The sequence below is a fragment of the Scyliorhinus canicula genome, chromosome 3 (genome assembly GCF_902713615.1).
Source record: "Scyliorhinus canicula chromosome 3, sScyCan1.1, whole genome shotgun sequence".
NCBI lineage: Eukaryota > Metazoa > Chordata > Chondrichthyes > Carcharhiniformes > Scyliorhinidae > Scyliorhinus > Scyliorhinus canicula.
Window position 1 is genome coordinate 210,961,953 of NC_052148.1, and position 23,023 is coordinate 210,984,975.

Sequence of the window (23,023 nt, forward strand, 5' to 3'; positions counted from 1 at the left end):
GCGTGCGCGCGGTCTACATGGTGCCGGTCAGGGGCCATTGAAAGAGGTCCCCGCGGCGATTCTCCTCCGATAACTGGCTAAGTTCCCGCCGGCGCGGTTCACTTATGGTTCCACCCGGCGGGCACTCGGAGTGGCGACTGCAGACACTGGTAGGGTCCGGGGGGGGATCCTTCAGCGGAAAGGGCCTCCAGGATGGCCAGGATTGTGATTGGGGGCCATCGATCGGCGGGCGCACGCAATCTGGTGGGGGCCTATATTGACGGGTCGGCTCGTTGTGTGGGTCTGCCATGTCGCGCGGAGCGGCGGACACAGGCGGACGCCGCGCGCATGCGCGGACCCGTGGCCGGAAGTGCAGGGCCCCATATCGACAGCTGGAGCTGCATGGACTACTCCAGGGCCCTGAAAGCCCCCTGCAAAATTAAGAATCACTCTGGGCTTTCTCCAGGAAAATCCAGAGTGATTCGCGCCCGTTTTCTCGTGGGCATGGACACATAGCCCCATTATTAGAGAATTCCACCCCCTGTTTATGACCGAATCCGGGGCGGGGCCTGTTTTTGGATGCTGCGCCCCCTCTAAACCAATGTAATTGAAGCATACGCTGTACGCCATTGGGATGGCCTCAGGACGTTACCTGAAGGCTCTCCCCCGATGCTCCACCCCTGATGGGCCGAGTTCCCGACCGTGTGAGGCACATATGCTCTCAGTTTTCGTGAACCCGTCGTGGCTGCTGCGGACTGTGTCCAGCTCCACCACAGTCGGGCGGGAGACGTGTTGCTGGCCTGGAGGCTTTAGCGAGGGCTGAGGGGAATGGTACGAGATGCCGAGGGGGTGGCGAGGGGGTGTCCAGAGGGGCACTATCTGGCAGGTCAGGTGCACACACGGCAGGCGCCATATTGTACGACCCAACCGCTGCAGGTCATCACCGTGTGCATGTGCGGCCACGGACCCGGCAATTCTCCAGATGTTTATATCAAAAAGGCCGTGCGTTTTACAATGCATGTCTGCTAGCCCCTCACTAGTCAGAGGATCAGTGCGGGGACGGCACCAATCTTTTCATCATAAAACCAGACACACCCTTCAGAGAATCCAGCCCCATATGTCAGTTTTCCAACCACTGCCCTATATCTCTCATACCCTCCACCAATCTCTTCTCCGTATACTGGACTCTCACCCTCATCCAACATCCCTGCCTCTCCATGACCTATAAACCTGGCTTCACATTCACGGGACATTTCTAATGCCTATTCCTCCCCCTGATTTAGTATAAGAAGGCATGGGATCCCACCACCCATCCATCCTCACTCCAGCACACTGGAACATATCTTCTCATGTGAGGGCAAAAGTGCTTTCATTAGTTTCCCTCAACATGCCAGGATAGTGAAGAAATTAGTATTAGTTCAAATAGTTTCCTGAGTCCATAAAGTGTTATGGGTCAGGGCTTAGAGAACCCCAAAGTATATCATGGAGTTCACCTGACCCACAACTTTTACTAGATTGTGGTATGGGGAGCACATGACCCACTCTACAGGAGTGGTACAGCAGGACTGAAAAGTAATTTTTAAAGTAAAACAAAGTTTATTCTATGAACTCAAGTTAACCTTTTTAAAACATACAGTGAACATCTTAGCAACCACTAATTCAAATACAACAACCAAAGACTACAACACTAAGTAAACCTTTAAGCTTTCCTTTTTAACATCCATAAGACTTAAAACATCTTTTACCAGAAGCACATCAGGTTAAAGTCACTACCGTTGTTAGTTTTAAATCACCAGGATCGATTTACAGTCTTTAGATTACAGAGAGAGATTCATACACCTTCTGGCTGTGACTGCAACTATCCAGCTCTGAAAACAAAACTAAAACACACCCTGCAGCAAACAGCCTAAAACGAAAGTAAAAAGCTGACAGACAGCCCAGCTCCACCCACTCGCTGACATCACTGCAGTAGTAAACATCCATTTTTTAAAGGTACTCTCACTACAGATATTAATATACATACCCATTTATAAACACCCATTTCTTAAAGGTACTCCCACATGACAAAAGTCAAAGCCCAGAGAGAGTTTCCTTCACAGAGGAATTCAGTTGAGATGGGTCCATGGTTGAAGACAGCAGCATGAAAATCCTTTAAAGCAAACGATGACACAGAATGAGGAGGTTTCTGTACATTGACTGCTTGGCAGCTGATGATAGGATGCTTTTAAAATAAAACAGGCTTTGAGGAGCTGAGATGAGTTGCCTGCTTGGTCAGCTAGTAGTCCTGTTGTTGTTATTTTCAGCTTAATCAGCAGACTGATTGTTTCTCAGTTCTCAACTCAATATAGAGATTTCAAAATGGCCACTCAAGTAATGTGGCCCCTTTCCTCCACAATGATTTCAAAATGGTTGTTTATCTGGTGCGTGGGTCTGGTCCTTTGTCTAATGGCTTCTTGTGTCTCAATTATTGGCCTCTGAAAGAGTCACCATCCAGGTTGAGGACCTTGCTTCAGGAAGGCATTTCCTGGGCAGGCTCCTTGACTCCACTAGAGGAATAAGCTTGTCAAGATATAAATTATGTCTCTTTTCCCCCGGGGAAAGTCCCAGGTGTGAGATGGATCTGTTACCATCTCTGCAGGAATGATGCTTTTCAATCTCTATGAGTTCCCTGGTTTATATCCTTACAATGTGCTGTAAGATTCCACCAGGCTGAAAGGGGAACTCTTTTATTCCTGTGACTCCTGTTGGAGGTTTCCGGAGTAGATGGGAAATCCGATGAGTACTGTGACGTGTAGCAAACATATTTTGCTTCAGAAAGAAACTATTTGAAAGTAACAAAAAAAAATGATGTTTGATGTATGTAGTTTTCATTTTTTTTCCTGTCTTGTTGATGTGTCAATGGTGTTCAGATTGGTGAGGTGGACTTGGCATGGGCTGGAGTGTGGAGTTTGAAAATTACGGCAGTGGTTTCAAATCAAAGTTAACATTATGATGTCTGTGCTGTGTGCTGCGAGTGATCTCTAAGCATATGTATGCAAAACGCACTGCCCTGTGCATTTCTCACTGCAATTGCATACGTGATTTTTATATCCCACTTTTATACCTTTTGTGGCTGTGGAGCAACAAAAATATTGACCTGCACAGCCCGAAGTAACCTCCCCTCCACCTACCAGATGTTATCGGGATTAATTACTGTGAGAGAAGATTTTAAAAATTCCTGCTTTTGTGAATGTCATCACATGCTTTAAATGTTGAATGGAAAAATTGTTAAGTGACCTCCTTGAGGATTTTGGGTAATTACATAAGCTGAAAGATGCTTATTTAACCGATTAAGTAATTAATGAACTTCCAGGTAATGACAGGCGATTTCACTGGAGCACATCTGCTACTTGGCATCAAAGTGTTTATTTCAGACTGTTCTATTCTAAAATGCAATCTCTAACATGTAGTCAAGTTGTATCCATGGCTTTAAAAGAATGACTTTGGTCATACATTACATCATTGTAAGTCTTTTCAGGGGAAAAGAGGATGAACAAACATTGCAGGATATCTCAGAAGTCTATGCAAGTGACCATCAGATTTGTCATCAAAAGTAGATGAAACAGTATAATCAAATTATCAATCAATTTTAGTTTCTTAATGTCTTCTTTATTAATGATGATATCATGGTATTCTAAAGTTCCATATTCAAATCATAAAAGTGAGGACTTCACAGGTCTTAGTAATGAGGCATGTTTGATTTGCACCCTGCACCAATGTGAGGACGGATCCTCTTTGTCATTGATGTTTTGTGTCTCATCTTGTGGTTTCCCTTGAACACCCTTATAAACCTCTCCCAAGCACCCTTACAAACCTTTCCCAAAGTGGTGTGTATCTGTGCCATTGACTATTCAAAAACCAAAAGAAAAGGGTAATTGAATACAAAAACAACCTTGGGCGGGATTCTCCCAGCCCTGGGCCGAGCTGGAGAATCCCCGCGACCGGGCCACAGCGCCCTGATGCCGGCACGCGATTCTCCGCACAGCGGAGAATTGGTACCATTGGCGCCGGCGTGGTTGGCACGATTCTCCAGCCAGATGGGCCGAACGGCCATAAGAAAAGAACCGAGTCCCGCTGGCGCCGTTCTAACCTGCTCTGAGCCGGCAGGACTTTGGCGTTGAAGGGTCGAGTGGTGGCCTATGGGGGGGAGGGGGTGGTACGACACCGGCCTGGCCCACGATCGGGGCACACCAATCGGCGGGCCAGCCTCTGTGGCTGGGGCCTCCTTTCCTACGCGCCGGCCCCTGTAGTCCTGCGCCATGTTGCTTCGCGGCCGGCGCATTGAAGGAGGCCACTGCGCATGTGCGCGCACTGCGCATGTGCGCGTTGGTGCCAGCGCCACTGCGCGTGCGCAGATCCCGCGGCACACAGTTTGCACCGGGATCGGCAGCTGGAGTGGCACGAACCACTCCAGTGCCGTGCTGGTGCCTATCGGGGCCAGAATTAGTCCTGGCAGCGGCCCATTCACGCCATTGTAAAACACGACGGCGTTTATGACGGCGTGGACACTCTGCCACGGGATTAGAGAATCTTGCCCAATAACATTGAATTTGTACAAGATATTGAAGTATTGGATGAAGTTTTGGGCACACCATCATAGGAAGCATAATAGGGTTTGAGAAAGGCTAGACCAAAGTTTCACCATAATACCTGGAATAAAGTTTTATAGTTACAGAGATAGTTCAGCATGATTCATTGGAACAGAGAAAGTCACAGTGAATGAATGTTCTATTATATGTTTGTTTCCTAAGGTTGATATAATGGTAGTTGCTTTGGTAATTAGTGCTCCTCAGATCCTGGTGTTGGAAAGTTGTGGTCTACTTTGACTGTAAGAAGAGCAAATGGTACATTGAGTGAGCAAGAAATACTAATCCATAAGGTTGTTTCACTGTCATTGCATGTTCTATTATGTATTTGAGTTCAATCTCTGTTTATGGATGTAGTTTGCACAGTGCAACACCTCCGGAGATCTCCATCAAACTGCCTCCTCAAATAACATTGTGGTCTGGGTGTCTGCCAGCATCCTAGGACCCGTAAGTACAAGCTTTTCCTTTAAATGGAAAAGTGTAAATGAAGTCATGTATGTTAGCTTGTTGGAATTGCTTCCTGCAGTACTTTCTCTTTTAGCATGTGTAATATTATTTGGAAAATCGTGAGGTTCACAATTCCAATATCCTAAATAGAAACTTCCTCATTAGTATTTCTCCGTGGCAGTACAACATTTTTTGCATACTTCTTTAATAAACTGCTTTCAGTATTTATTTTCCAAGTCCTTCTGATAGTTGGCAGAGAGTTCAGCTTTTCTAAAATCTGCTTTCTCTGTTGCTTTTTTTTTTTAGAGAAATACAGCACAGAACAGGCCCTTCGGCCCACGATGTTGCGCCGAACGTTTGTCCTAGGTTAATCATAGAATTTTGGACAATTTTTCATGGCCAATCCACCCAACCTGCACATCTTTGGACTGTGGGAGGAAACCGGAGTACCCGGAGGAAACCCACGCAGTCACGGGGAGGATGTGCAGACTCCACACAGACAGTGACCCAAGTTGAAATCGAACTTGGGACCCTGGAGCTGTGAAGCAATTGTGCTATCAGTTGCTGCTGAGTTTGTCTCCTCTTCTTAGCCTGGAATAATAAACTTGTATGTGTCTCCTGATCAATAGGCTTGAAAAGTGCTTTGGATCATTCCTGAAGTTGTCTTTTGCTTGGTTGCCACTTTTGTTGTTCCAGATAATAAAACTTCAATTTTAGGAAATAAATAATTAGAAATTCTGCCATTTTGCTTGTGGTTTAATTTTAATCAGGCTACTTGGGCATTTATTTTATATCAAGTACAGGCTAGGCCCAAAATTCCAATGTATTGCATCTGTAGACAGTTTATTAAGATAACACACTGTTATTTGTTAGGTATTAGGTGCTGCACCGACAATTACTTGATAGCATTACATAGAATTTACAGCTCATAAGCATGCCATGTAGCCTGACTGATCTGTGACATCATTTATACTTCATATGAGCCTCCTCCCAACCTTTCTCCTTCATGAAATGAAATGAAAATGAAAATCGCTTATTGTCACGAGTAGGATTCAATGAAGTTATTGCGAAAAGCCCCTAGTCGCCACATTCCGGCGCCTGTCCGGGGAGGCTGGTACGGGTGGTCATTTAGCCTGATCAACATATCCTTCTCTTCCTGTCCCCCTCCTGCTAATTTAGCTTTCCAGCTTCACCTTAAATGCATCCATGTATTCACATCAGATACTTCCTTAGACAGTGGATTCCATATTCTAACCACTCTCAGGTTAAATACGTTTGCCCTGAATTCTCTGTTGGATTTATTGACAACTGCCTCTAGTTTTGGTCTCCCCACAAGTGGAAACAATTCCAGGTCATTAGACCAGAACACATAGATTCCACAGATTCACTACCCTCTGAGAGAAGAAATTCTTCCTCATCTCTCTCTTAAATGAGTGACGTCTTACTCTGAGATTATGCCTTTTGGTTCTAGACTCTCCTAAAAGGGGAAACACCTCTCAGCACCAGTTCTCTACGTCCAATTAAACCACTTCATTATTTTTAAAACCTTTATCAGGTGAAACCTCAGCTTTCTCTTTCCTCCCCAAAAATGCATCATCCTGACTAATCTTTTGTGACAGTTCTAACTTCTCAGTTCTGCTATCGCCCGTGTAACATTTTGTCCCATTTCCAGTGTCTCTATTTCCTTTTTATAACATGGAAACGTACATTGTTCCCAGTACTACACATATTGTCTAACCAAGATTAGATACAAGTGTAACATAACCTTTCTACTTCTGTTCTTCTTCCTGGATGAATGCCAGTGCTTTGATTATTTTTATGACCATGTTGATCTGCATCGCCATTTCTAGTGATTTGTGCTTCTGATAAATTTCCATTATTTTCTTCTCATTAACATCAATGCAATCAGTTCCAGGCATCCAAGACATGTATGTTGAGCAGAACAAGGGTTTAAAAATAATAAAGCGATTTGAGAGTGCCTGTCATTGCATATTGACATTATGCTGAGGAAAATTAATGTGAGTTGTTTGAAGTCTGTCTACCAACCAACTGAAAGTGTATGATAAGGATCTGTGAAAGTAGTAAGAATTGTTGGAAGCAGGAAATGTCAGAAGATGAAGTTTGCTTTTATTTAATATGCCAATCACAGTAGAATGGACTAAGTGAAAAAGGATAATGATTTCAAAAATCCCAGAGCCTGAAGAAGGGAAAGTGCCAGATGATGGCATCTGATTTAACTATCTCCTGCTACATTTTCTTATTTGGTTATTCTTAGCATTGCTGGCACACTAACATTTACTATCCATCCGAGCTGGCCTTGCAAGGTGTTGGTGAGTGGTCATCTTAAACTATTGCAGTCTATGATAAATTGGTAGCCATGATGTGGAGATGCCGGCGTTGGACTGGGGTGAGCACAGTAAGAAGTCTTACAACACCAGGTTAAAGTCCAACAGGTTTGTTTCAAACACGAGCTTTCGGAGCACGGCTCCTTCTTCAGGTGAATGGAAAGGCTTGTTCCAGAAATGTTTATATAGACACAGTCAGAGATGCCCCGGAATGCGAGCACCTGCAGGCAATCAAATCATCAAAGATGCAGAGAGAGAGGTAACTCCAGGTTAAAGAGGTGTGAATTGTCCCAAGCCAGTTCAGTCGGTAGGCCTCTGCAAGTCCAGGCTTGTTGGTGGGGGCCGAATGTAATGCGACATGAATCCCAGATCCCGGTTGAGTCCGCATTCATGCGTGCGGAACTTAGCTATAAGTTTTTGCTCAGCAATTTTGCGTTGTCGCGTCTCCTGAAGGCCTCCTTGTAGAATGCTGACCCGGAGATCAGAGGCTGAATGTCCTTGACTGCTGAAGTGTTCCCCAACTGGAAGGGAACAGTCCTGCCTGTTGATAGTCGCACGATGCCCGTTTATTCGTTGTCGCAGTGTCTGCATGGTCTCGCCAATGTACCACGCTTCGGGACATCCTTTCCTGCAGCGTATGAGGTAGACTACATTGGTCGAGTCGCACGAGTATGCGCCGCGTAACTGGTGGGTGGTGTTTCCACGTGTAATGGTGGTGTCCATGTCGATGATCTGGCATGTCTTGCAGAGATTACCCTGGCAGGGTTTTGTGGTGTTGTGGTTGCTGTTCTGAAGGCTGGGTAATTTGCTGCAAACAATGGTTTGTTTGAGGTTGCGCGGTTGTTTGAAGGCCAGTAGTGGGGGTGTGGGGATGACCTTGGCAAGATGTCCATCCTCGCTGATGATGTGTTGGAGGCTGCGAAGAAGATGTCGTAGTTTCTCCGCCCCAGGAAAGTACTGGACGACGAAGGGTACTCTGTCAGTGGTGTCCCGTGTTTGTCTTCTGAGGAGGTCGGTGCGGTTTTTTGCTGTGGCGCGGTGGAACTGTCGATCAATGAGTCGAGCGCCATATCCCGTTCGTACGAGGGCATCTTTCAGCATCTGTAGGTGTCTGTTGCGCTCCTCCTTGTCTGAGCAGATCCTGTGTATACCGTATACACAGGATCTGCTCAGACAAGGAGGAGCGCAACAGACACCTACAGATGCTGAAAGATGCCCTCGTACGAATGGGATATGGCGCTCGACTCATTGATCGACAGTTCCACCGCGCCACAGCAAAAAACCGCACCGACCTCCTCAGAAGACAAACACGGGACACCACTGACAGAGTACCCTTCGTCGTCCAGTACTTTCCTGGGGCGGAGAAACTACGACATCTTCTTCGCAGCCTCCAACACATCATCAGCGAGGATGGACATCTTGCCAAGGTCATCCCCACACCCCCACTACTGGCCTTCAAACAACCGCGCAACCTCAAACAAACCATTGTTTGCAGCAAATTACCCAGCCTTCAGAACAGCAACCACAACACCACAAAACCCTGCCAGGGTAATCTCTGCAAGACATGCCAGATCATCGACATGGACACCACCATTACACGTGGAAACACCACCCACCAGGTACGCGGCGCATACTCGTGCGACTCGACCAATGTAGTCTACCTCATACGCTGCAGGAAAGGATGTCCCGAAGCGTGGTACATTGGCGAGACCATGCAGACACTGCGACAACGAATAAACGGGCATCGTGCGACTATCAACAGGCAGGACTGTTCCCTTCCAGTTGGGGAACACTTCAGCAGTCAAGGACATTCAGCCTCTGATCTCCGGGTCAGCATTCTACAAGGAGGCCTTCAGGAGACGCGACAACGCAAAATTGCTGAGCAAAAACTTATAGCTAAGTTCCGCACGCATGAATGCGGACTCAACCGGGATCTGGGATTCATGTCGCATTACATTCGGCCCCCACCAACAAGCCTGGACTTGCAGAGGCCTACCGACTGAACTGGCTTGGGACAATTCACACCTCTTTAACCTGGAGTTACCTCTCTCTCTGCATCTTTGATGATTTGATTGCCTGCAGGTGCTCGCATTCCGGGGCATCTCTGACTGTGTCTATATAAACATTTCTGGAACAAGCCTTTCCATTCACCTGAAGAAGGAGCCGTGCTCCGAAAGCTCGTGTTTGAAACAAACCTGTTGGACTTTAACCTGGTGTTGTAAGACTTCTTACTATGATAAATTGGATTATAAACATTTGGAAATGTAATCGTTAAAAGTCTGTTCGTATGGGGCAGCACAGTGGCACTATGGATAGCATTGCTGCTTCACGGCGCCGAGCTCCCAGGTTTGATCCCGGTTCTGGGTCACTGTCCGAGTGGAGTTTGCACATTCTCCCCGTGTTTGCGTGGGTTTCGCCCCCACAACCCAAAGATGTGCAGAGTAGGTGGATAGGCCAGGCTAAATTGCCCCTTAATTGGAAAAAATGAATTGGATACTCCAAATTTATTTTTAAAAAGTATGTTCGTGTGTTTGACTGCAGTTGTTATGTTTTTAAAAAATAATCTAGTTTTGCAAGGCCAGCAAGCTTTTAGGAGCTTTAGGACCAGAGTAATGTGTTTTCAGCTTGGGCTAATGCAATGCTGTTTGACTAGGGGTAGCCCCGAGAGAGCTAATGCCCCGTAACTTCCAACTAGCACCAGAAAGCCACGGGCATTTGTACTTCGGAAGCTGGAACTACAAGGAGAATATCAACTTTACAGGTTGGAGGTAAAACAGAAGCAGAGGAAGCTCAGATGAGGAGGAGCGTAACAGACATCTACATATGCTGAAAGATGCCCTCGTACGATGGGGTATGGCGCTTGACTCATCGTTCGACAGTTCCAACGCACCACAGCAAAACAACGCACCGACCTCCTCAGAAGACAAACATGGGACACAACTGACAGAGTACCCTTCGTCGTCCAGTACTTCCATGGAGCGGAAAAACTACAACATCTTCTTTGCAGCCTTCAACACGTCATCAATGAAGACGAACATCTTGCCAAGGTCATCCCCACACCCCGGCTACTTGCCTTCAAACAACTGCGCAACCTCAAACAAACCATTGTTTGCAGCAAACTACCCAGCCTTCAGAACAGCGACCACGACACCACACAACACTGCCATGGCAATCTCTGCAAGACGTGCCAGATCATCGACATGGGTACCACCATTACATGCGAAAACCCCACCCACCAGGTACGCAGTACATACTCGTGCGACTCGGCCAACATTGTCTACCTCATACGCTGCAGGATAGGATGTCCTGAAGTGTGGTACATTGGCGCGATCATTCAGACGCTTCGACAACGGATGAACGGACATCGCGTGACAATTGCCAGGCAGGAACATTCCCTTCCAGTCAGAGAACACTTCAGCAGTCAAGGGCATTCAGCCTCTGATCTCTGGGTAAGCATTCTCCAAAGCGGCCTTCAGGACGCGCGACAATGCAGAATCGCCAAGGAGAAACTTATAACCAAGTTCCGCACACATGAGTATGGCCTCAACCAGATTCATGTCGCATTACATTCATCTCCCACCATCTGGCCTGGGCATGCAAAGTCCTCCCAACTGTCCTGGCTTGAGACAATTCACACCTCTTTAACCTGTGATTATCACTCTCTCTGGATCCGTAAAGACTTAGTTACCTGCAAATGCTCGCATCCAAAGTATCGTCTTGCATCTTTGATTTTGTCTGTATATATGTTTCTGAAACCTACCTCTTCATCCACCTGAGGAAGGAGCAGTGCTCCAAAAGCTAGTGTTTGAAACAAACATATTGGACTTTAACCTGGTGTTGTAAGACTTCTTACTGTGCTTACCCCAGTCCAAAGCCGGCATCTCCACATCATGGAATTAGTGCTGAGAGGAGTAGTGTGCCATTATGTAAGGTAAGGTTAAATAGTCCAGTAAAAAGTGGTGAAGTGCTGGTGGGAGTAATAGAAAAAATACCTTTTCCGGAGTACAATTTATCTTAGGTAATGATAAAGCTGGATCACAGGTGGGAGTTCAGCCTACAGTGGTTGAATAGCTAGCGGAAATTCAAAAAACATCAAACTGAGGTATTGCATGAAGTATATCTGCGAGTGTTTCCTGATTGTGTGGTGACAAGATCACAAAGCCACAGGTTGAGGAGTACCAAGTGGGAGGCTGAAGATTTAGTTGTCAGAAACCATGCTTGATCAGATGTTTGATAAAGAACAATAGCATGTGGTGGGTGCAGTGGATATCTTTAATTCAAGCAAGTTGGTTGAATTACATCAGAATGATTCAGAGATGAAACAGTCGAATTAGAAAGCATATACAGAAATAGAATCTGAGTGTACACCAGAGTGATATTACATTTGAAATAATGTATTAATGAGAAAATGGGGACTTTTACATATTCAAGCAGATGGGAAATGGACAGAAGTTTATCAAATGGAATTACTGGTGGGTCAGAGAAAGGAGGTGATGCGGGTAGAGCATAAGGGGCTGGTTTAGCACAGTGGGCTAAATATCTGGCTTGTAATGCAGAACAAGTTCAGCAGCGCAAGTTCAATTCCCGTACCGGCCTCCCCAAACATGCGCTGGAATGTGGCGACTAGGGGCTTTTCACAGTAACTTTATTGAAGCCTAATTGTGAAAACAAGCGATTATTATTAGGATCCAGGAGGGGGTCATTTTAGAAGTAAGGAAAACTCAAAGCAAAAACAGAAAAATATTTTTGTAAATGCCGGGACTACATAAAGATGTAATTGAATTTTGCCACAAATGTCACAGTGTCAGGTGATAGGGAAACCTCAGGCAGTAATCATACCAGCACCTTTCATACCCATTCCAGCATTTGAGGAACCTTTTACTCGGTTCTAAATAATTCCTGTGTAAATTAACGTGTCAGGAGCCTCACATGTATCAGGTGTAACATGTTTTAATAGTGAACACAATAGACATTTCCATTTCCCTGAGCTACAGATAGTGACCCCCCTCTTCCCTTAGTACCCCTGCCTAAAACAAAAAGTGGGAATCAGTATCTGTTGATTATAATGGATGTGTCTACTAGATTTCTGGAGGCAATTCCATTAAGAAGCATTACATATAAGTGGGCTGTATTGGAGATAACCAAATCTTTTACTAGATATGGACTACCAAAAGAAATTCAATCAGATCGGGGATACAATTTTATGTTGAAGTTATTCAAGAAAGTTATGGATAGCTTAGAAACAAAGCAATTTAACTTGATGGTGTATCATCCAGAATCACAAGGGGCATTAGAAAGCTGGGATCAATTATTACAGATCCAGAGAGGGATAATCATAGGTCAAAGAGGTGTGAATTGTCCAAAGGCCATGTTGAGGGCCTACAGTCAGGATTATCCAGAGGACTGGGATAAAGGAATTCCATTTGTACTATTCGCCATTAGGGATGCACCGAATGAAACACCTACATTCAGTCTACTTCAACTGATTTTTGGTCATGAGAGGATCACTTAAATTGGTGAGTCAGCATTCGGAGACTACGACTGTGATCTAATGGTTGAGTCACGACCGGCACAGATCTGAGCGAGCCGGTGCCATTTAGTACTCCTTTTCAAAAATGTGAACTGGCACAATGGCTGCTGAGGGGACCCGAGGAGGTGAGTACCCAATTCCATTTGCAGACATGCAGATCAAGGGCATCAAGAATTGCTGCCCCAGTGCTCTGGGGGGAGGATGGGAAACACCCTAGGGGGTGATGCTTTGTCGGGGGCGCTGAAGTTTTCCATGTCGGGGAGTGCCCCGAGGCCAGGGCCGGAGCTATGGAGCGGGAGGGGGTAGCGGGGGGAAACAAGGGGTGGGGGTGCAGGCATGCCCGCTGTGTAAATTAACGTGTCAGGGGCCTCACAAGTATCAGGTGTAACATGTTTTAATCGTGAACACAACAGACATTTCCATTTCCCCGAGCTACAGATAGTGACCCCCTCCTCCCTTAGTGCCCTCCAGTGCCCAATCATTGCTCCTCGCTCTTCTTCATCTTACGTGGTCCAGTGCAACGTCAGGTGTGTCCCAAGGATGCACATCAGAGGTGGAGGCAGTCTGTTGCATTTCATACCCTGTGGTCTTTGATGCCCTTGGCGGACGTCCTCTGGAGGGCCTGGAGCTGGAGGGCCCCGGCCGACGTGTCGGTGTTACTGGCATCACCTTGTCACTCTGTTCTGCCCATGAGAAGCATCGCTGCGAGGCTGGGCAGATTCAGACGGACAGGAGGCCGCCGGTGTCTCCCTGGTGGAAGGCCTTGGGTTGGAATCCAGTGTTTCCACCTCCCTGACGGTGCCCGTTGGGCACTGGGGGACTCCATGGGATGGAAGGGCAGCTGGAGGAAGCTCCAAGGGCATCTGGGTCATTTGGCGATGCTAGTATTGGAGGCTCCCCATTGTCTTCACCATGGTGTCTGCACCCTCAGCAATGCTCCTCAGTGACTGGGACATTCTCTGCAGTGCCTCAGCAATGTCCACCTGCAATTCGGAAACGTCCCTCAGTGACTAGAACATGCTGTCGAGGCTCTCAGCCATGATTGTCACTGAGTGAGCCATGCCTTGGGCACAACCACTCATGCTGTGAATGCCGTTCACCAGGCTTTTCACTGTGTGATTGCCACCCTAGCAGTGTTGGCTTTGGTACCACACAGTGCCGGTGCCTTCTCCTGCACCCATAGCCTTTTGGACTCCTCTAATTGGCTGTAGATCGCTGAGTGTTGCGGACATCCCCTCTGAACCTCACGGCCACACCCTAGTGACTGCATGAGGTCCGGTATAGCCTGGTCCAGAGGCTCAGCATCTGACTGGGACTCAGCTGTGTCCTGGGGTGCTGCAGACCTTTAACTGCTGACTCCCCTGGACGTTTCTGCCTCCATCTGATGTGTTTTAATATCTGTGTGGTGTTCACCAGATTCAACCGCAGAAATCTGTCCACTAATGTTTCCCACTTAGCTGTGCATCCCTGCACTGGTAGAAGGTGCGGATGAAAGCTGTAACGCATCGGTGGTGGTCTCCTCTGAGATTTCTTCCAAAGTGGTCTCTTCGGTGTCCGGATTGTGGGTGGTGGGGAGGGGGGGCACACCCAATGGCCTGGCCCCATCAGGTGGAGATCCAATGAGAGAAGAGACATACAGTCAGTGAGAGTGAAGGATCATTTTTATCTGTCTTGATCAACACACCTGAGGCAGGTCATCTGGGTGAAGGGGGAATGGATCCTCACCTCGGTAGCACACACCAACTTTGCAGTCGGTGACTGCTCTGTCCTCTGTTGCATCCGTAATCTCATGTCGGGTGAGGGCTCTGATATCTGATATTGGATACTCCGCCCCCCCCACATCATGTCTTGTTCCCTCCTGTTATGGACGAGCTTCTCCTGCGGGGACAAACACAGGAAATTTTGGAGGCACCGCTTGATGGATCAGGAGGACCATGTGAAGGGCAGTGAATCTGGCCATGAAGGGGTTGAGCTGGTGGTCGCCAGAGAGTTCTGAGGAACAAGCACAGAGATCAGCGTGGGGAGGGTCCGATGTGTCAGCCAGTGATTTGTGGGAGGGATTGTAAATTTGAAGGGTGGCAGGAGGAACTTATGCCAGAAAAGAGGTGGTGACTTACTCTTGCTGCTCATTGGAGGCAGTTGGTTTTCTTCCGACACTGGGTGGCGGGGGCGCACTCGCTTCTTGCTGCCACTGCCTCCCAGTCAGAATTTCAGGCCCTGCTGCTGGATCTCCGACCCCCTCGGGGGTACAGGATGGCCTATCTCACATCCACCGTATCCAATAGCTGTCCAGGTTGGCATCACTGAAGCGAGGGGCTGGTCTGCGTGCTGCCATTCTTCTTTTTTCTGTGTTGACTGCGGTGAGGGAGTGTTTAAAAAAGCAGCTCCCTCTTGTTAGCAGTGAGCAGCTGCGGTGCAAGTGTGACGAATCAGACGGTGAATGTTATACATCTCATCTGATCTTCCTTCCCATTGAGTCAATCCAAATGAATATTGGATGTGTGTCTGCAGGTGCCCAAACTGCAAAGCTGAGTTTATCAGCCAGTGATGAATATTAAATGTTTTGGGACCATAGAATGATATAACAAAGAAGGAGGCCATTCGGTTCATCATGCCTGTGTCGTAATAGCAGAATTATGTAGAGAAAAGCCTTTCACATGACACAGTTTTGCCAAAGAATATATTAACAAAAGCAGGCCCTATAAGATAAAAAGGAACCAAGTGTGAATGAAAATAAATTGCATCAATGCCTTCCGTGTTTCCTACCTAAAATGGGAATGGAAAATGAACATGGTGACAGAAGAAAGACTTCATCTAGCGAAAATAAATAACTGTTTATATTGGTTATGGACAATAAACAGCTACTATATAAGAAAATAGTATTCATGATAACAAAATCAAGAATAGGCTCCCCCCACCCCCCCGTTCTACTGTAAATGAGGCAAGCTCATGCAATAACCTGGCTTATTAAAATTTATTCTCTGTTTCATAAGTATGTGATTGAAAACGAATGACTTCCATGTCGCAATGAAAACACTTGAGGTCTGATATCATAGTCGGTGGACTATTCCTGCAGTTGAAAGTAGGTGAAGGCCTGATTTATCTGTTTCCACTCATCATCATTCAGAAGACAGTTCTTAATGACCTTTAAGGCAGTCAGAAAATGTGATTATTTAGATTTATGTGCAGCAGCTGCTCTCTGTTCTCTCTGGAGCTTTGTTTTTATTAAGACAGGTTCAGACCTGTAATAAGTACTGGGTATATTTATTTTATAGCAGTAAGAACGGACACAAAAGTGAGGTGCAAAAGGGTTCTAATCCACTGTGTTAAACTGAAAAATGTGTGACTAAAACTGCAAAAGAACTTCTGGAAAATACTGTTGCCAATTCGGCCACATAAATACTTGCCTCAAGGTATTGTATAAAAATAAGGACAGAACATATGGAGGCAGAAAATACAAGAAGTTTGACTGGAAGTCCACACAAATTGCCACAAGATGAACTGCAACTGAAATGCTTCCAATCCTGCCTAATTCTGTTTGGCCATGCATATCCATAGCCTTCACCTACACCTTTTGATGTAGCCATCAATGAACACGAGATGAGCAGTAAACGTAACTGAGGCTTTAATAAACTAAACAGAAAGCCTCCTGGCCTCAGGTCCCAAACTGGGGCAGCGGCGGAGACCAGCCACCTTTATACTGAGCCCCAGGGGAGGCGGAGCCTGCAGGCAGTGGTTTACCACATTACATATAATACAGTGGCAGTTTACCACAATACACATATTATATACTACAGTGGTTCGGAGCCAGCAGGGACAAGGCCGGCATGTAGCAATACAACAGTACAATACAATACAGTGGTTTACCACGCCTTTAAAGATTAACATAAGGGAGGCAGGAAGATTAATAGACCACTGAGCACTTTAGGCATGTTCTCGACCCTTTGCAGAAAGAAATGTTTCCCAATTTCATTCTTGTGTTTTAAAAATTGTGCCTTCTAGTCTCAGAGTCCCAAACCAATAAGAAATTGTTCCCCTCCCTCTACCCTGAATATTTTGAACACTTTAATTAAATTGCTCCTTAACTTCCCAGATTTCAAGAAATGCAAACTTTGGCCGAGGTCTTCCTGCTGTTCACACCGGTGGGAACTTCTGGGCCTGCCGCAGGCATACTCCCTGGGAAACTCCCAGGGGTTTCCCAATGCCGTGGGGTGGAATCAATGGAAAATTCCAATGACAGCGGCGAGATCAGAAGTTCCCGCAACTGGCCAACAGCGGGCTGTCTCCCACCGCCGAGAGACATGCCACGGGGAGGCCAGAGAATCCCACCCTTAGTCTGTGTAATTTCTCCTTGTAATTTAACACTTGGGTCGAGATGACAGTTCTGGATGAACAGGGACCCGAATTCCTCGCACGTCCATGTGAAGTAACCTTCTGCATCCCTGATCCTGATGGCACTACATCTTTCCCAGCAACAATTGACTCTAAACGGGGTCGGTCCAACCCTGAGGGGACAGCGGCAGGTACCACCACTTTATGAAGAATTTGCTTCATATACTCATTCTGCTGTCTCATTAGCTCAATTTTCTGCAATAAAAGTTCTGTCATAATATGCACCCATGCACATCATGAGGTAAAAGCAGGCAGTGACAGACACCCAGGTGAGCCAATCAATATACAGAACAGAACACGACCAATCACAAGACAGGACACCAAAGGGGGGCTTCCATCTATAAAATACACTCGGCCTCTTTCCACTGGTGACAGTTCGAGTGTACAAATCATTCAACATCTCCTACAGGTGGATCAGAGCTATCCTGGTCTAGATAGTTAACTTTAGTTTACTTAGGGTAGTAGACAGTCAACCCACAGGGAGCTGTGTGTTTTGTTACTAGAGTTCAATAAATCTCATATTGAACCAATGCCTTCATTTGGTGTATACTTGATCAGTTAATTGCATTATGTGCAATCCGTGTTACCCCAGGGTGAACAACACGACAAGTTCCTTTTGCAGTTTCAGCAGCTCATGCACTTGCTGAGAAACCTGATGGTGATCAGCACTGACGTCAAGTTCCCTTTGGAGCTGCTGGAGGACTTTATTCCTCTTGGTTCCTTGCACTGGCCTCAAAACATCCAGCCACCGCTGTCACAATTTCACCTATTTGTTCGATGCGCAAATCAATGATGCCTGGGGGTTTTGAACTATACGTTCAGGAGGTGCCACTGATGCTGAAGGCTCTGCACTTCCTGAAGGCTCTGAGTGCTCTTCCTCAAACACTTCAGTCAAGGTATCAGAGGTCTCCCCATCTCTCTGAATATCACTGTATAGAATCATAGAGTCATAAAATGTACAGTGCAGAAGGAAGCCATTTGGCCCATCGAGTCTGCACTGATCACCTGGGAAAGCACCATACCTAGGCCCACTCCCCTGCCCTGTCCCCGTAACCCCAACTAACCTGCACATCTTTGGACTGTGGGAGGAAACCGGAGCACCCAGAGGAAACCCACGCAGACACAGGGAGAAAGTGCAAACTCCACACAGTCACCCGAGGCCGGAGTTGACCCTGGAGCTGTGAGGCAGCAGTGCCACTGCAGTGCCACTGTGCCACTGTGCTGCCCTCTACATTTCAACCTGGTGAAAGGGCTCAACATCCTCTGCTGCCGCTTCATCACTGCACTGCTGTGATGTGTTTGCTTCCATCAGATCTGTCGAGATATCTGTGCTGCTGTGTGACAGCCACCTATATTCTCCTGTGCTGTGTTCTGGAAAATACAGAATGTGTCATTTGAAACATAGAGGTCTGCCAATATCTGGTCTGGGAGAGTGCAGGGAAAGATCCCACAAGAGGTTGGTGGCAGCTGAAAAGAGCAGAAACTGTGGCCAGCTCTTCTGTGAAAAATGCAGTCAATTTCAGTCTGTCAGAATTGTTATTACAACCTGCAGCAGGAGAAAGGGAAAAAGAAAAAAACAGAGTTTGCATACATTTCTTTGTGTTGTTGAAATATTGTAATGGACTGCCCCTTTAAGCCCCGTAGTCCTTTCCCTATCGGAGGTCCCGATCTCCCGCCAAAAATCACTAAGCGCGGGCTTCTCTCGCTCCTCCCACTCCCCCCACGCGCGAGGCAGAAAAAGACAGCAGCAGAACGCGAAGCAAGAATAGCTGACGGCCCGGGGGAGCTCCGCTCCCCTCAAGGAGGTGGAAGGCTCAAAGAAATGGCAGCAAGAATGAGGAGGATGAGAAGGAAGATGTTTGTTGGTGGACTCAGCTGGGAAACAAGTAAGAAAGATTTAAGGGACTGCTTTTCTGGAGGTGGAGAGATTGTAGACTGCTTAATTAAAATGGATCCTGAAAGAGTAGACAGGGTATTGAATGGGGAGCACAAACTTGATGGGAGAGTTATTGATCCCAAGAAAGCTCAGGCTATGAAGGGCAAGGTTGAAATAAAATTGGCCCAATCTAAGGAAGTGTACCAGCAGCAGCAACCAGCAGCAATGGGGAGGACAGAACACAGAGAACAGAGAAAACAGAGAAACAGCAACAGGAGAGAAGGGGAGGAGAACTAAAAGAGAGAGAGAGAGAGAAACAGCAGAAGGGGAGGAGAACTACAAGAGAGAGAGAGACTGAAGGTCCCTACAACAAACCAGCAGCATCCAGAATCACTAATCGTTTTTCCTTTCTGTAAAGAAAGTGTTTACAACTTATTAAAAAAAAAAGTATAATAATAATAAAATAATTTAACCTGAAAAAGTGGTTATTAGCTTACTTCACTTCCTTAGCAATGCAGGACCCAGGACATCGATGCTACTAAGGGGTAAGTAGGTAAAATTCTTCGGTGAAGGTATGGGTTATACCGGGGAATAACTTGGAAATATAGTTTGACCTGAATGGCACCCACAGAAGCCTGCATCGGAGTCAGGGAGTGAGAATCCCTGTTCACCATTTTAGAATATTGGCCCTTTTTTGGTATAGGGGGAATTCTAAGACAGAGTGGTGGAATTTACAAAAACAGCTGTCACCGTGCCATCTCCAACGTTAGAGAAAATACAATTAGTTTTGCAACAAATTGACTCTTATCTTGATGCTATTGATCTATTAACTTTTCTCTTTACTGTGACTCACCCCTAAATCTGCATCTCCGTTACTCAGGGTTGTGAAAGACCCGACAATAGTCAAGCACGGTCTGTCTGTGGAGTAAGAACCTTCAGATACAGTAATCCACCTCCAGTCACTGAACATTCGCAGACATCATACACTTGTTACACCTGCAGAAAGAAATGGAAATTTATTTAAAAGAGGGTACATTGTGCTGAAGCTCAATCACAGCTCAAAGCTTGTGCACTGTGGAGGTTGTGCATTGTTGTGGGTCTGCTTCCATTGTTACACTTACGACAAGGTCAGAACCATCTCCAAGATAACAGCATTTTATGGCACCTGAAGGAGGCAGTCTTATTTACATTAGATGTCCCAATTAGTTTAAGCATTGTTATGAAGGGGAGGGGGTGGAGTAGTGGTATTGTCACTGGACTAGTAATCCAGAGACCCAGGGTAATGCTCTCTGGTCCCAGGTTCGAATCCCACTGTGGCAGATGGTGAAATTTGAAGTCAATAAAAATCTGGAATTAAAAGTTGAATGATTATGATGAAACCATTGTCGATTGTCATAAAAACCCACTGGTTCACTAATGTCCTTCAGGGAAGGAAATCTGCCGTCCTTACCCGGTCTGGCCTACATGTAACTCCAGACTCACACAGTGATGCGGTTGGCTCTGAACTAGACCCCCCCCCTCCCGAAATGGCCACTCAGTTCAAGGGCAACTAGGGATGGGCAACAAATGCTGGCACAAGAACGAATACATTTTAAAAAGTACATTTTATGGCCTGTAACTCAATCCTTTTGCAGGCGATGCAGGAGACATCTTCTCATTTACATTTCCATCTGCAGGCTTTGACTGCTATTTTGTTTTTGAAACTTTAGTATGCAGATTTAAGTTTTAGCAGCATTTTAAAAATTAAGTTATATATAAAGATATATACATACTTTGTATTAAATCGTTCAGTTTCTTCCTGCACTGTTCAGCTTTTTTCTGCTACTTGCTTCAAGCCGCTGCTTGAACTCTTCTTGGTGGCTTAGATTTTCCACAGCCTAAAATCAGAATTTTATTCTGTTCAACCTCATGCATTAAAATGTCGAGATCTTCATCTGTGAAGTTCCGCATTCTTTTCTTCGCAGCTAAACTTACAGTTGCTATATTCTAACTTAACACGCAAGAACATTTTTAAGCATGCCACTCTTTACAGTTATTACAGGCTAATGAGGGGCTGGTTTAGCTCACAAGGCTAAATCGCTGGCTTATAAAGCAGACCAAGCAGGCCAGCAGCACGGTTCGATTCCCGTACCAGCCTCCCCGGACAGGTGCCGGAATGTGGCGACTAGGGGCTTTTCACAGTAACTTCATTGAAGCCTACTCGTGACAATAAGCGATTTTCATTTTTCATTTCATGTCGTAGTTTCACAAATGTAAAACTAACAACAAATCATCTGTTCACTTATAAGTAGTTGAAAAATAAACTACTTATACAAGTAGTTAGAACAAGTTCGAACAAATCATCTGTTCACTTATAAGTAGTTGAAAAATAAACATATTAAATCACAAAACAATATTTAAATTACACTTTAAATGTGGCAATTATAATTGTATTAATTGTTCATAAAGAAATAACACAAAACAAAACAGAAAAGAGCTTCAACATACCTTGGTAATAGCTGTGAATCGTGTGGCTGGCTGTGTTTCTTCTGTGTTTTGAAAGTGTTCTGACAGCCTTCCCAGGTCATAAGGAGGTGGGGTGAACTCCTTCTGCTCCGTGCAGGAGCCTGCACAGACCGGGGTGCTGGAGGCCCGAGGCTGCATCTCAATGAGGAAGGTCCGTCGCAATATTGCACTTGCCTCAAAACATCCAGCCACCGCTGTCACAATTTCACCTATTTGTTCGATGTGCAAATCAATGATGCCTGGGGGTTTTGAAATATAAGTTCAGGAGGCGCCACTGATGCTGAAGGCTCTGCACTTCCTGAAGGCTCTGAGTGCTCTTCCTCAAACACTTCAGTCAAGGTATCAGAGGCCAATTCCGCTAATAGGAGGTTACGGGCCATGATGTGCTGAACACGGGCTAACTGGGGGTCCATCAGGGTCCAGGCTCGGACTTGGGATGCCTTGAAGGGCAGCATATACATAAAATGCAAAGTGCCGATGACTTCGCCGGTGCTGGCAGTCTGGTCGGGTGGGGAAGGCGACTCAATGCATCCGCATGAGGGATCTTCATCCCGGGGAGTGTCTATATGGACTCATGGGCTGCCAATAGCATGGCCCATTACTGAATCTGTGCGGACGCGACAGGGGGAACTGCCCTGTCCTCTTTGAACAATCTCAGCAAGGGTTTTTGATCTGTCAGCACCATAAAAGTGTGGCCATAGATGGACTGATGGAAACTCTTTACTGCGAATACTATGGCTAAATCCCCCTTTTCAGTCTGGCCGTAATTTCGCTCGGCTGCGGTGAAAATCCAAGAAGCGAATGCGACCGGCAAAAACTGCCCCGCGCTGTAAGGTGAGGTGCCACAGCAGAGCATCGGTAGCTTGGCTGGGTCGAAGTGGGTAAGCAGCCGTGAGGAGGAGAGCTGCTTTTTACCTCAGTGAAGGCTGCCCACTGTGATTGACCCCATGCCTGGCCCTTTTTCAGCAACCGCTGCAAGCTGGTTTAGCACACTGGGCTAAATTGCTGGCTTTGAAAGCAGACCAAGGCAGGCCAGCAGCACAGTTCAATTCCCATACCAGCATCCCCGAACAGGCCCCGGAATGTGGCGACTAGGGACTTTTCACAATAACTTCATTTGAAGCCTACTTGTGACAATAAGCAATTTTCATTTCAAGGGGGTCAGCAAGATCACGAGGTTCGGAATGAACTTCCCCCAAAGGTTGATCAGCTTGACCTCTGTTAGTCTGTCCGGAACAGGAGCCTGCTGTATTGCCTGCGCCTTTCCCTCAACCAGGCGAAGGCCACTGTGATCCTTGCAGTCACCAAGTAAGTAACTTCCCAG

At 46.3% G+C, this 23,023-nt stretch overlaps 1 long non-coding RNA gene across 8 annotated transcripts in view; it reads right to left on the minus strand.

Annotated features, from left to right (window-relative positions):
- Positions 1-23,023, minus strand: part of LOC119963272 — a 70,850-nt gene that overhangs the window by 24,965 nt on the left and 22,862 nt on the right. For all 8 annotated transcript variants that reach the window (XR_005460063.1, XR_005460064.1, XR_005460065.1 and 5 more), the window contains exons 2-3: positions 20,967-21,071; positions 20,048-20,190 (exon numbers count right to left, since the gene is read on the minus strand). This is a non-coding gene — a long non-coding RNA (uncharacterized LOC119963272). The remainder of the gene's footprint in view (positions 1-20,047; positions 20,191-20,966; positions 21,072-23,023) is intronic.